This window comes from Topomyia yanbarensis, chromosome 2, assembly GCF_030247195.1.
Source record: "Topomyia yanbarensis strain Yona2022 chromosome 2, ASM3024719v1, whole genome shotgun sequence".
NCBI classification, from domain to species: Eukaryota; Metazoa; Arthropoda; class Insecta; order Diptera; family Culicidae; genus Topomyia; species Topomyia yanbarensis.
Window position 1 is genome coordinate 19309181 of NC_080671.1, and position 13289 is coordinate 19322469.

Genomic DNA, 13289 nt, shown 5'->3' on the forward strand with positions numbered 1-13289 from the left:
TTTGTCTACATTAAATATTAAAGGATAGATTGAATAATAACAGTTAGTGTAATAAAATAGAAGGAGAAAATTAATAGTACGTGTCACAAACGAAGAAAAATGCAAAAATCACGAAACACAGACGAGATAAAAGCAAGTCAAAAAGGTCCACAGCGGTCCTTTTTATTTCCGACTTCTACCACTACGTCCGAAGAATTCATTCTCAGGAAGCACGCTACTGACAATCTGGACCACGAAACGAACCGATAAAAAGAATCGAGGGTCCCTGCGAAGAGCCCCAGCTTGGATGCGCTGCAACGTCCACTGCCATTTTGGAATACAGTTTCCTTGGGATATCGTCGCCATTGTTAAGGCTTCAGGACAGTATGAGGCCGGCAGATGTGTCACCGTGATACTTCCGGACCTTTTCCTGCCACCAACGCACCCAGATCTACCGGAATTCGTCTCCACTGTTCACGGCGGCTGTCTTCACCGGTCACCAGTATGAAACCTGCACCAACACAAAAACCCGCAAGTAGTAAACCGTGACGTCACGTAGTAGTAAAATAGGGATAGTAATAAATTGTATGTGTAAAATAAATTTCTGTATTAGCTGTATTTTCTCACTTATAACATTGTCCGTACGATAACACCACTATTTTAAATCGGCCTCCGGACTCGAAAAGAGTCAACAGCCCTCGTCCTTGGGTGTTTCCGCTGAAACAGCATTCGCGGTTTCCGCTTTTGAGCATATTAAAAGTTTGCTTTACCTTTCAGTTGTCCACCTTGGTTGCAGCAGCAGATTGCAGATTGATGGTTCGGTTTCCAGCAGTTCCCGAGGTGACTGAGTTCCGTGGTGAGTACAAATAAATCCCTGGATGTAGACCAGTGTAGTGAGCATAATTCTGCTCCAACCACCCACTGAGCAAGTCTAAAGGTTACAAGTGGCGGTTTGAAGATTTGTTAATACAGTCGGGTCTCCTACTACGCGATTAACTGGGGGCGTGAAAAAGGAATCCGCATTGTAGGATACCCATAGCTTATGGGATTTCGACTAATTGGGGCAGTGGCCGATTATTTCGTCCGTGTCAACATGTAGCGCCATACTTTCTTTGGCAAAGTTGTTGTACTCATTTGGGCCTACAACATAGAGGAATTGGGTATCCAATTAGTTGAGAACTATGCCGCCAGGGGTGCTTTGAAGAAAGAGTAAATAAATCGAAATTCTCGTCGTAAATTCGACTGTCATCAAATGGATTCAATGTCAAATATATCAAGACCCTGATTATTTTGAAAGGTGGTGTCTTCGGGAAATTTATAAAAGAAGTCCAGAGCTTCTGGATGGTAGAAAGTATAACTCGAAATTATCCCACCAGGATGCGCTAGTGCTAATGCAAATATTCAACACATGTTAAAATAATTCTATTTCTCAACATCGTGATTAGATAGAGTAGTACTGTCTTCAGTAAAGTTGCTCGAGAGGTCGAGGACTACCCAACGGTCACAAATTAGTTTGAAATACTCTCACTATGCGGCGCTAGTGGGCGTAGAAGCTTTCAACATATGGTAGATTATTATTTATCTCAGAAGTCTAATAACTTGGAAAAATAGTGTTTTAGGCTGAGTTCTCGAGGAGGTCAAAGGCTACTAGATTATGGATAGATTAAATTGGAATGGACCCGCCAGGCGGCGCTAGTGAGTATTTTCTTTCAAAGCATGTATTTCGAGATCATGATCATTTGGAAGGGTGGTGTCTTTGGCAATATTCATAGGCAGGTCGAGCTCTGTCCTACGGCGAACAAATTAGTTCAGAACTCACCCATTAGATGGCGCTAATAATAATGAAACTTTCTTAACATTATAGATATATTTCTAAAGTCTGATAATTTAGGAAAACGCTGTTTTTGGTAAAGTTCTCCAGGGGGACAAGTGCTGTTTGACAATATATAGAAAATTTCGATTTTACCCACTAGATGACGCTAGTGAGCACGAATTTTTCCTTTCAATTTCTGCTTCTCAATATAAAGGCAGTTTAGAAGGGTGGTGTCTTCAACAAAGTTTCTCGAGAGGTCGAGGACTACCCAACGGTAATAGATTAGTTTAGAATACTCTCACTATGCGGCGCTAGTGAGCGTAGATTCTTTCAGCATGTAGTAGATAATGATATATCTCAAAAGTCTAATAACTTAGAAAGATTATGTTTTCGGAAAAGTTCTTGAGGAGGTCAAAGGCTACTGGATTATGGATAGATTAAAGTTGAATGGACCCGCCAGTTGGCGCTAGTGAGCATTATTTTTCATATCCTGTATCTGGCAATATTCATAGACAGGTCAAGCTCTGTCCTAAGGCGAACAAATTAGTTCTGAACTTGCCCATTAGGCGTCGCTAATGAGAATGCAACTTTCTTAACATTATAGCTATATTTCTAATGCCTGATAATTTAGGAAAACGCTGTTTTTGGTAAAGTTCTCCAGGGGGACAAGTGCTGTTTGACAATGTATAGAAAAATTTAGATTTTAGAAGGGTGGTGTCTTCAACAAAGTTTCTCGAGTGGTCGGGGATTACCCAACGGTAAGAGATTAGTTTAGAATACTCTCACTATGCTGCGCTAGTGAGCGTTCATGCTTTCAGCATGTGGTAGATTGTGATATATCTCAAATGTTTAATGATTGCGCTTTCGGCAAAGTTCTTGAAGAGCGCAAGGACTACTCGATCATGGATAGATTAAATTGGAATGGACCCGCAAGATTACGATAGTGAGCAAGTATATATTATATTATGGCAGTTTAGAAAAGTGGTGTTTTCAACAAAATTGTTTGATAGGTCAAGGACTACCCAAAAGTGACCGATTAGTTTGGTATACTCTCACTATGCGGTGTTAGTGGACGTGGAAGCTTTCAGCATATGGTAGATTATGAATTATCTCAGAAGTCTAATAAATTAGAAAGATGGTGTTTTCGGAAAAGTTTTTGAGGAAGAATAAGGGCTACTTGATTATGAATAGATTATTTACTACTCTGATTCTTGTTAATTTTATTTAAATTTCTGAAGTACCCTCAAAACGGATAAGAGGATAAATTCATCAACCCATTCTCTGGCACATTATGATTCAAAACCAATCTACCATCATCAGACAGCTACTGATGAATTTCACTGAAGAAAGCCTTCTTCTAAACTGTTATGATTTTGAGGTGCTAAAATTCGTAAAAAAAATTCTCTCTAATGCCACCTAGTATCTGAAATCCACGTTAATCTGATAACACCATTTTCATGAATTATCAAACTTTTGACTTAAGCTACTACATAGTAGAAGTTGTATTCTCTCTAGCAATGAGTGAGTTCTGAACTAATCTGATCACGGTAAGATAAAACTCAACCTGTCGATGAATTTCACCAAAGATACCACTCATTCAAATTATCCTGATCCCGAGAAATAAAATTTAAAAAAAGCTTGCTCACTAGCGCCGCCTGGCGGGTCCATCCCAATTCAGTCTGTCTATAATCGAGCAGCCCTCGATTTCCTCAAGAACTTCGCCGAAACCATCATCTTTCTAAGTTACACTCTTGAGATGTATCATAATTTACCAGGTCCTAAAAGTTTCTGCGCTCTCTAGCGCCGCATAGTGAGAGTATTCTAAACTAATCGTTGGGTAATTCTCGACCTCTCAAGCAACTTTGTTGAAGATACCACCCTTCTTTACTGCCTTTATGTTGAGATGCAGAAATTGAAAGAAAAATTCGTGCTCACTAGTGTCACCTAGCGAGTTAATCCAAAATATTTTTTACATTGTCAAACAGCACTTGTCCCCCTGGAGAACTTTACTTTACGTTTTCCTAAATTATCGGACTTTAGAAATATATCTAAAATGTTGAGAAAGTTGCATTCTCATTAGCGACGCCTAGTGGGCAAGTTCAGAACTAATTTATTCGCCTTAAGACAGAGTTCGACCTGTCTATGATTATTGCCAAAGATACCACCCTTCCAAATGATCATGATCTCGAGATACAGGTTATGAAAAAAATGCTCACTAGCGCCAAATGGCGAGTCCATTCAGCTTTAATCAATCCATAATCTAGTAGCCTTTGACCTCCTCAAGAACTTTGCCGAAAACATCATCTTTCTAAGTTATTAGACTTTTGAGATATATCATTATCTACTACATGCTGAAAGCATATACGCTCACTAGCGCCGCATAGTAAGAGTATTCTAAACTAATCTGTTACCGTTGGGTAGTCCTCGACCTCTCGAGAAGCTTTGTTGTTGTTTGTTCTTCTTTTATAAATTTCCCGAAGACACCACCTTTCAAAATAATCAGGGTCTTGATATATTTGACATTGAATCCATTTGATGACAGTCGAATTTACGACGAGAATTTCGATTTATTTACTCTTTCTTCAAAGCACCCCTGGCGGCATAGTTCTCAACTAATTGGATACCCAATTACTCTATGTTGTAGGCCCAAATGACTACAACAACTTTGCCAAAGAAAGTATGGCGCTACATGTTGACACGGGCGAAATAATCGGCCACAGCCCCAATTAGTCGAAATCCCATAAGCTATGGGTATCCTACAACACGGGTACCGCGTAGTAGGAATCCGCGCAGTAGGAAGCCGCGTTGTAGGAATCCGCGTAGTAGGAGACCCGACTGTACCTAAATAATGCAAAAAAAAATATAAAAATATTTTTTAAAGTGCTTGGATTTGTGATTCTCACTAGCACCCAATTAAACTCTCTTTTACTACTTTGGCCAGCTTCGACGGAACTGGATGCTTCTATGATGTGACAAAATCCCTGAACTAAACTTCTCTTTCTTCGGGACGGCTGACCAGATGTTTACAATTGAAAATAATTGTGTCCTTTTTGATTGCATTCGAATTGCATTTGGATCGGAGTTATGGTTCCTGTGTTACGGATTAAAATGTGTGGTCACTTTTGCAATTGCTCTATAAATCAGTTTACCCATTATACCTGAACACGCTCCTGATTGAAATGGATTCTAAATGGCTGGAATTTTTTAATGAAGGTTATTAATGACAAATCACATTCTCTTTGATCGCATTTATCATTGCAAAGGGTTCGGAAGAAGGGAGGAAGCAGTCGAGATCCGGCATTGAACATGAACCTTTTTGCCAACCTAAAAAGGTTATTCTATTGCTCCGAATTTCTGCTGAACCGAGGCCCGGAAGGCCGAGTCTTTTACCCCATTCGACTCAGTTCGATGAGAGCGGAAAATTTCTGTGTGTATGCTTGTATGTATATATGTATGTGGCAAAAATGTCTCCTCAGTTTCTCATAATTGTTTGAACAGATTTGAACCAAGTTCCAAAGTACAACCTTACCTTCGGTAGTCATTCATTTTTGCCCTTCTCATATGGTCGGTTTTAAGTCAGACCGGACTAAGTGACATTGTATTGATATGATATAATAATATATTTCAAATCTGCTAAAAGTCGTATGTAGCTGAAGAAATTCTTTATTCAATGCTATCATTATCTCACTTTTTGAGCTTTTGCGTTAGTTACTGACAAGATGAATTCGAAACACAATAAATCAAACTTGATTTAGAGGAACCATAAGACCTGGCTCGCGTCCCTTCACGGCCACACTCGCAGGTTTTATAACCGACTTAAACCACTCGCCCATATCTTGCTAGTTGGTGTTGGTTCGCCACTTTCTCTGAATTTCCGACAGTATTAATGTCACTACTACGCTGAAGCCATTCCATGAGCCCTTGTCTCGACACATCTCTGCCACAATATTCTGAACATTAAGGGGTTACATACCTTTTAATTTAAAAAAAATCGGAATTTTTTTTATTACTTTATCTCAAATTCCAACTTCTTGAGAATATTTTCCCAAATTTTTATTGAGATTAGTAGGAGAGGTCTCGTTCGTGACAGTTCGTTTTTTCTCCTGCTAGTTTTTCTCCGCAATATTTTGCTGCACTTTCCGAGGTCGTCAAACGGTGCGATAACAAAATTCTCACAAGTTTCCTATCTCATGCCTCCACGCGAGTCTAAGTCTATTGATGACATTTGGCCCTTAGACCGGCGACGACTGGGTGCTATCAGCCTTCTGCCGATAGTAGCAGAATGAGAGGGTGCGGACAGATCTAGCCGAGAAAACATTGCCGTAAAAATGAATAGTTGATCGGAAATTAGCCCCAATACGACTAATCTGACTAGTATCTATGATCACGGGTCAATACGTATTGAAAAGTCGCCGCGTCTGTTTTTATGAACCTAATTTCAAGCTCCGTTATTGCTAACAAGCCCGTGCATCAGGTTAACAGTCCTTTATATTTCCCTTCAGTGTTCGTTATTATCGCTCGTATACTTGTATTCCACAAACAATCCGATATGGAAAATAAGAAATACTTTCCTTGATTTATAACATCTCGCGCTATTTTTGCCTGTATAATGTGTTATCACACGGTAGTTTTCAAGCCGTATATCGTTGAGAAGAAGTAGTGAATTCTGTCCAAGTACTGTTGCAATGAATAGTAATCCAGCCCATTACGCAGATACGATTAGCTTTTCTAGGCAATACTCTCACGGTCGGCTGTGTGGAGTTCAAATTGCTTTTGTTTAGGGAACATAGTATACTCTCGGTAGCCGGCTGCCCAGAGTTAAAAAAAAAACAAAAACTAAAGAAGATCTTCTCTTTTTCGAGTGATCGTGCATTCGAAGATTAACTAAACAACTACATGCTTTACAGGTCGCATCGCTTGCTTGGAGCGAATCCTATGGAAGAGTCTGATGAATCGTCGTCCTTTCGTTAAGTAGGTGAAGCATCAACACTTCCTGTCTACTTTATCCTTTATCCTTCCTCGTGAACGGTGGAGATGGGGGCGGCTGGTAATGATGGCTATCATACTGTTGAGGTTTTAATATGGGTTGGATTGGTATGAATTCCTACTTATCATTTCCTAAGCAACTCTTATTAGATAATCAGCAGTCAAACATAATGAAGTCAGTGTGCAATCCACCAAAATCATCGTCACAACGCAACGCAGTGCAACGCAACATTTTGCTGCACTTTCCGAAGCTTTGGTGATTGGACCATTTCCGACACATTCCGGTAGTGAAATACGAAGTGCAATACGCTGGAACCCCCAAAACCCCCCTTGCCAGGACCGTGGGGTAATTTTGTGGAGCTGAATTCATATATGATGGCAATTTTTTATTTTTTTCCCGCAAAATTTTGGCAATTAGGGTGGGTCGAAAATTCAACATTTACGAATAGAAAGTGCACTATATCTGAAAAATCATTTTCAAAAAATTTGGTGTAGTCAATTTTTATCAGAATACACATTTTTTCAGTTGTTGACGTTCGCTAAAGTTCTATTGCGTGCTATTGAATTTTCTTCTACTAATAATACTATAGTGTGTATCTTCATTAGGATTGCAGTATAGAAGACTATAACTTTAATTGAACAGTAGTATTGTGCTCTAGCAGGTACATCTCGTTACTTACCATAATCAGTGGTTGGCGTGCAAACATCGGTAACGCGTACGGAAACGGTTGCTTGGAATCGGGACTCACACGTATGTCTGGTTTAAATATAACAAAGTTTTCGTTTCATTTTTATACTCTTGTGGAGGTCAGAATTACCGATATTTTTAGGATTTCTAACTTAAATTAATACCTAGTTCGTTACAAAGGAGGTTTAAACTTTTCTGGTAAGCTTTTGATTTAAAAATAAAAATTTCATCTTCATATCACCAAATACGTTAAACATTATGTTTTACGTTTCTTTGCAGATAGCGAGCCAGGACAAGATGTAGAGCGAGTAAAGGAGCTATAACCTAGGCTCGTTAGCCAGGACAGGGCTAAATACTTCTGTCCCATCCCAGGAACCTAGGACCAAAGGAGTGACATTAATCCTCTTAGCCAAGTCACTCCCAACGATTTATCAAATTCAAACGGTCGGTACGGTTGTCCACGTTTCTTCCTTATTTAAGGTTTGAAATAGTTCGTTGATCTTCATTAAATGAATAATTTAATTGCCGTATAATGTTGAATCATCTTCACTTTGTACGCTGCACAGTTGGCCTGGCCGCTGTAATGATTGTATCACATATCATATGTAGCACAACAGCTATCTAAATCGTTTCTCATTATGAAGAGTAACCGTAACAAACATTCGGCACTTAGCCTTATATTATTTAATCGAACTGCTCGTAGAAAAATACTAGCAATTTTCTTCTGCCAATCGCTTTTGACGCTAATCGTAACACGTAAGCTTTGCATTATAAAGGAAGTAATAGGATACAGTCGATATTTTGACGTAGGACTACGTCTTTTTTTCGATATGGAGGGGCATTTTCCAAACTCTACAAAAATGGTATTTAACGAAAAGTGGACCAATGTTAAACGCATATAATTCAACCATCTCACGATAAATTTTTATTTTTTTGCACATATTACCCCGCAATACTTCTAAGAATAGATTCCAATAAATAAACCCAACGATTTTTGATATCATGACATTAAAAATTTAAATAATGTACAACCTAGTGAAAATATCGCACATTTACGCACAGAAGATAGCGCTTCCCAAGTCCAGCACGACAGATTTGTGTACCTAGCGTGCTACGCTTCTATGAATCACGTCATCATCGACTATCATTTGGCCGAACAAGCTCAGCTACTTGTTAAACGGCAGGCGGAGCAGATCACTGCGCTGTGTGTTTTCACAGCCAGTGTAGCTGAATTAGAAATTCGTTACACTGGCTGTGGAGGTACGCTACCCAGTTCCGTCCAACACGCGACTGAACTTGTCCGTTCAAACACTATGCTTTCTTTTGTGTTGTGCTCGTTTCCAGCACACTTTTATGTACAATCTCGAACACAAAATCGCTTGTACAATCGAGCGTCATTTGCAAACACGGTTAACATAGTTGTTTCTTTCGTTCTGCCCATTATCATCAGCGTTGACTCATTTTGCTTTGTGCGCTTGGGTTCAATGTTTGAGGCGAATGTAGGTATATCTAATTTGTTAGCAAGGTTACCATATTCACAGATTTTTCTGCAATGTCAGATTTTTTTCACAATTTTTGATCACAGATTCTTTTTCACAGATGGCGACTTTTGGCATTTTGATGACCATTTCACAGATTTTCGGAAATTTCACAGATTTTTTCCTGCTTCAGTTATCACTTTTGGTTTTAACCGAAACACATATTTCAATGTGGCATCCCTGTTTGTTAGCGGTTACATACGTAACATTCATGATAGCAATCTGTGCTTTCGATGTGCAAGGACGAAAACTTTCTTAGCAACAAAATTACGCGGATTGATTTTCAAGCACAAAGAAAGTTTATTATTTACGTTCGATCAATTCATTGATTCTGATAATAGATACATACTACTAAGCCTATTTAAGAATGAATACACCACCACTCAAAAAACGTTGCAAAAACGCATCTAAGTCCACATATAAAATTGTTTTCGATTCTTGTATATTTATAGTTTCGATATATGATTAAGACCACTGCATTCGCTACATTTGTATGCGTTCATTATGAAAGTTACAATAACTGCAAAATATAACTAGAAAGCGTGGTCTATACATGAAATGTGATTATATTGTCTAAAATTAGATTTTTCTTCACCGGTACGGGTTTTTTACCACACACAATCGAAAAGTTTTTACAATTTTTAAAAGCTGATCTTGTGTTATAAAGATTTAGTTCCAGATATTAGTTCGGTCACGGTTTTCTGTCTTCTTTCTTCAGATATTCTCAAATAAGTTTAATCGGATTCGATCACCTACTACAAATGAAGTGACCTGATAACCAAGGTTTGGTTCAATATGTAACATTCGATATTGATTGGCTGTGCTTAAACTATGCGTAAGAAATATATTTGATTTATTATTGCTCTAAATGTACTAAGAAAATAAATATTTTACATTAAGTAGTATAGTCCTACGTCTATAGTTCGTGCAACCCCATAGGGCTGCCCCTTGTAGTTTTTTATTTCTGTTTTGGGGCATAAGGTGACGAGCCTATTTTCGCCATGTTTCTATTATCGCCCTACCGATTTTATGCCGTTGGTTAGAACAGCGTCTGCCATCTTTGTTCAACGCTTAGCATTTAGTTTGAACGGTAGGGCGACAATTGTAGAACTCGATTTGAGTTTTCGTTACGCTCAAATGCGAGTATTTCATGATTTTCAGGGCTTTTGTGTTATTATATTAGTTCTTAACAACGAAGCAAAGCTGTGGATGCCAATTTACACGCATTCCATCGATTGTAGGCCGAGTAATTAATGAATTTGCGAGGTACACTCCTAAACAGGGGGAAAATAGGGAATTTATACTTAGATCATTTCTCAGTTTACCAGAATGTTGCTTTTTTGTTTGTTTTACAGTGCCAAATCATGTATTTTAATGATAGCGAGTTTTAAGTATCTTATCGCTTTTTCCAACAGTCTACATACCTATTCAATCGCGTTGGAAATATGCCATTTTGGTGTTCTATTTAGGAAGAAAACAAATAGTTTACACGGGGAAATAAGAGACAAACAACCTCTGCACTTATATAAGTGCAGTAGTGTAAAAATGCGTGATCTCCACTACTCTACGTTACTGCTGTCCACATAAGTCCAGAGGTTTCCATTTTCACGTCATATATGCTACAGATAGAAACGTCCTGCAAAAAACGAGTTTTTTGTGAATTATCCCGGTAAAAAAAATGCGGACGAACATGGTCAGGCGATTTAAACAGTTTGACGTTTGACTCAACTCGCCTGGGCTAATTGCCCCTAGGAACAAATGCAATTTGCGAATGCGATTTAAAGGTAATTTCAATACTTAGACAAATTTTCTGGCGGCTGAAATGGACTTGGTAGTATTTTGCGTTTTTCAAACATGGCGGTCATGTTTGGCTTAAGTTTGGTTTAAGCTTAAAATTGTTTTTTTTTTTAAATTGGCGTGTTCTCGCTTGTATTTTGTTTGTTTAGTGCACTTGATTTAGCCAACGAATGTGGTAAATTGTGGAATCGTGTGTAAGGATAGTGGAACACGATCTTTGACCTAAAGTCTTAATGAAAGTCAGATTGTGGTAAGTTTTAGTGTGCAATATTAATTTCACCATTGATTCTTCTTATAGTTTGGTGGTGATTTCCTAGTGTACTGATAAGTTTATGTGAGTAGATAATGAATCCGAAAATAAGTATTATTTGTAATTTTCATATTAGGCAATCAAAGGCGATTAAATGGCGCGTTCCCTCGGCGATTTGGGATGATTTAAGGGCAGGTAGGACTGCCAAAAAATGACGGCGGCGAATCGCCCAAATGTTGCATTTAAAATAGCACCCTAATTGCTAGTAATTTGCTGGCAAATTGAAGGGCAATTAGCGCATCCGATTGGCAAATAGCCTCCCGTTAGCCAGCAACTTGCCCTTTTTGACTGGGTTGTTATGAACCATAACACAATCAAATGTGCCAGTTTTATACAGAAAATATCACGGAAAATACCAGAACAAGGTTTTTCCCCGTTTTGTTATTTTTTATTATGGGAAATATATTCATTGTATCTTTTGATTGAAAAAAGTTGTGCTTCCATACTAGAAGAAATTAGTAATACACTGAAGTCTTTTTTATGCGGAGGATACGTATCCCATAAAAACGCATAACTTTGAAAATCCACATAAAAATAGCATAACTTTGAAAATCCGCTAAAAAATTCACATAACTTGGAAAATCCGCATAAAATAGTCGCATGAAAAATCGCATAAAAAACCTCATGAAAAGGCTTCTGTGTGTTGTTTCGTGTTTGCTGGTCAAGCATTTTTCATGCAACATTTGAAAACATACTACTAGAATTGTTTCGCATTTCTTTTATTAAACCTTACAAATAACAGCAAATAAATAAAATAAATTTATTTTAATTTAGGATTACCTAGCTTGAAGACTTCACGTGTTGCCATTCTATTTTGGTCTTTTTCGACTATCAGTATCATGAATATCACGCGAAGCAGCATTTTTTCCATCGGAAGAAGTCAACTTTGTGGCCACAAAAGATGTCAGCAGTGTCTGAACAGTTTCCATTTAAGCATTGGTCCGCTTGGCGTTAGCTTGGGTCATCGTTGTATCGAGTTCGGTTTCCGTTGGAGCCATTCAATGCAACACTTCACCAATCGATCGCTGAAGTTTCGAGGCAACCGGTGAGTCCAGACCGAACAGGAACTGCTCCAGATCGACATTCTGGGTGTAAGGAATATCTTCGATTGCGTTGACCAGCGGTATTACCCCTCGATCGAGTAATACTTCCGACGGCGCGAGAAATCCGTTCCGGTTGCCAATCTGCAGACCTTCGTCAAGATAAGGCAAGTTCTGGGGCCTCGCCAGAATGGCTCCGATAAGCGCGAAAATGCAGAACAGAATCTTCATGTTGGGACTGCGAATTAAATTAATACAACAGATTTTTATAGCACAACTTGAAATGAAAATCCCAATTTGCGAATGTGGATTCATTAACAAAATTTGGTAGTAAACATGTTAAATAAGCTAACAACAAATTCTGAATACATTTTGTCAATCATTGCGTCACTTTCAGTTACTATACTATACCGCATCCAGGAGTTGAATTATTTAAACACTCATATCTCTACCGAAACGTGTCGCACTCGACTGAAGAAAACCACATACCTCTGTCTTCCATGAAATCTTGAAACGATAGAACGATGGCTCCCTGGCCGCTGTGAGCTTTTATATTGCGAAATTCGAAAGTGAAGACCAACCGAATCCGGCATCAAATCGTATTCAGCTAAGAAACCGGCCATTCGCGACAGCTCATCTGCCTCAAATCGAAAATAAAATACCAAAACATCAAGGAATGAAAAAAATCCTGCCAAGCAGCCAATAATCACACAAACTAGTTCAGCAACTTCAACGGTTTGTGGCTAAGAAGATTCCCCAAATTTTAAAGCAATTTTTTGCTTCGTTAGTTCAACTGTGGAACGAATGTCAGTGAAAACCGGAAACATTTAGAAGACGAATGTGTACACACTTAACTTAGCTCGGCAATTTCTCGCACAGCCGAGTAATCAGTAAATATTTCTACTGATATCTCGGAAAAGTGAAATTTGTTTGCTGATATTCTGCGAAATATTTTCCAGATATCAAATTAAAGCTTTTACTGAGATCTCAGCGAAAAATGAATTTGCCGAGTGCTCGGCTGTTCAAATTTCGGCAAAAGTTGCAAAAATTGTTGAGATTCGGAAGAAAAAATTAAGTGTGTAGTGTAGTGGGTGGGACCATGGTCTGGTATGCTGCCAAGCTATGTACGTTTCCCAAA

General features: G+C 38.6%; 1 long non-coding RNA gene across 1 annotated transcript; it reads right to left on the reverse strand.

Annotated features, from left to right (window-relative positions):
• Window positions 1-11809: 11809 nt before the first annotated feature.
• On the reverse strand, window positions 11810-12738 carry LOC131678305 (uncharacterized). The gene is made up of 2 exons (XR_009303621.1): window positions 12641-12738; window positions 11810-12389 (listed from the first exon to the last, which is right to left on the reverse strand). It is a non-coding gene; the product is annotated as an uncharacterized LOC131678305 (long non-coding RNA).
• Window positions 12739-13289: the final 551 nt, after the last annotated feature.